The sequence below is a fragment of the Pituophis catenifer genome, unplaced genomic scaffold (genome assembly GCF_029215685.1).
Source record: "Pituophis catenifer annectens isolate HBS135680 unplaced genomic scaffold, rPitCat1.0.hap2 SCAF_2, whole genome shotgun sequence".
NCBI classification, from domain to species: Eukaryota; Metazoa; Chordata; class Lepidosauria; order Squamata; family Colubridae; genus Pituophis; species Pituophis catenifer.
Genome location: NW_027256882.1, coordinates 18,977,114 through 18,978,887, shown reverse-complemented (window position 1 = coordinate 18,978,887; position 1,774 = coordinate 18,977,114).

The following is a 1,774-nucleotide window of genomic DNA, read 5'->3' as shown; positions in this document are numbered from 1 at the left end:
CTGTATGCATCTGGACATGGACTTTGGGAGCTGTGTTTGGCCATGTGACTGATCCAGCTGAAGAGGAGATGCCTATGGCTGATGAGCTTCAATGCAATCCTGGCTTACTGATTCCTGAGGATGATCATTCTGAAGCAGGGATGAAATGCTACCAGTTTGCTCCGATTCAGGCAAACCGGTAGCGGGAGGGGCACGTGGTTCGGTGAACTGGTAGCAGCGGCAGTGTGAGGCTCCTCCCACCTGCCCGGACATCATTACTTCCTGGTTTTAACCAGGTAGTAAACTGTTTTTGACCCTCTGCACATGTTCAGAAGGTTTTGTGCATGAGCAGAGAGTCCAAAATCGGATGTGATGATGGCATGTGCACTTCCAAACCAGTAGAGAAGATAAGTAGATTTCACCCCTGTTCTGAAGCATATGCTCAGCTGGAGTAACATTGTCAGAGACAATGTCAGAGTCAGACTCTGAATCATGACTTGTAGCACCGTTAATTGGTTTCTAAGCTGAGCCATTCTTTGGGAAGAAGTATGTGGAGTCTTCCTTGGAATCACTGTGGCTTGGAAGGGATCAGCACTGGGCCTCCTTGCCAGATTCCCAGTACTTGCATACTCATTACTCTGTTTCTGGAGAAAGACCACCAGCTATGTGTCAGAATGGTGCCCAGGAAGACCTATCATTCAGTCTCGGGAACCTGACCCTGTGCCTCTCTGGGACCTCCTGTGTTGAGATCTGTAGTGATTATCAAACTGGCTGAGAAAATGTACCCAAACAAGGTTCATCAACAATTCCTCTTATAAGAACCATGAACTATTGAATTTGATCACAATGTTCTACCCTGACTATTGGATACACCAACATTTCAGTTCACAACTTCAATGAAAGGAGAGAGGGAATGCATCTTAGAACCTGGGATGGACTTCTAACACCATAGAAGATCAAAAGGGAAACTGAAGGATTGGATTTTGAATGTGAGGCTGCCTGAGTCAAGACAGATTAAAACAAGGGTGTTTCAATGCCCATCTGGAAATACACTGAAATGAGTCTTGAAGGACTGATTCATCACATTTTGAAATAAACATCTCTAGAAGAAAAGAGGCATGAGAGCAGGAAGGTCAGAGTCTAAAATTTTGCAGAGACACACAATGCCTAAATTGTAGGCCAAGCCAGGAATTCTCTACATTAGGGCTTTCTGGCTCAGGACAGGACATAACTTTGCATTATTCTTTGTATTTGCCATTCACTGGACTAATTTCAAAGGTGACAGCTAGAAAACTCCCTGGAGAGAAAAAAAGGAAGAAGAAATCCCCAGCACTTCCATAATTACAGGGAAGAAGTGGAACACCTGCCCTGGCTCCTTTGCAAACCCGAAAGTGAGCCTGTAAACAAGAACTCACAAAGACAGAAAAACATTCTCCCTTTTTGTGTGTGCCATTAGTTTGTTTTAACTATGCAAAGTTTTGATGACTAGTTTTTGACTGAGCTTGATTTTGTTCTTAGGGACTTGCCACACTATTGCATCTGTGTATGTGCATGCAGTGATACCCTTGAGCATTGGGTTTCAAAATAAACTTTGGCTCTAACTCAGCAGAAAATTGTTTCACTTCTGTAACATGTTCAGGCATTAAGTAATTCCCAAGGTTTCCTCTTTAATTACCATGACAACAAATATCAGATTTCTTTTTCTTCTGCCACAGGTGTTTTGTATTCCCTCCGGGGCCAATTTCAAGGATGGAGCTTTCAAACCCTTCAATTCATCTAAAGTTGTGTTGGCTTT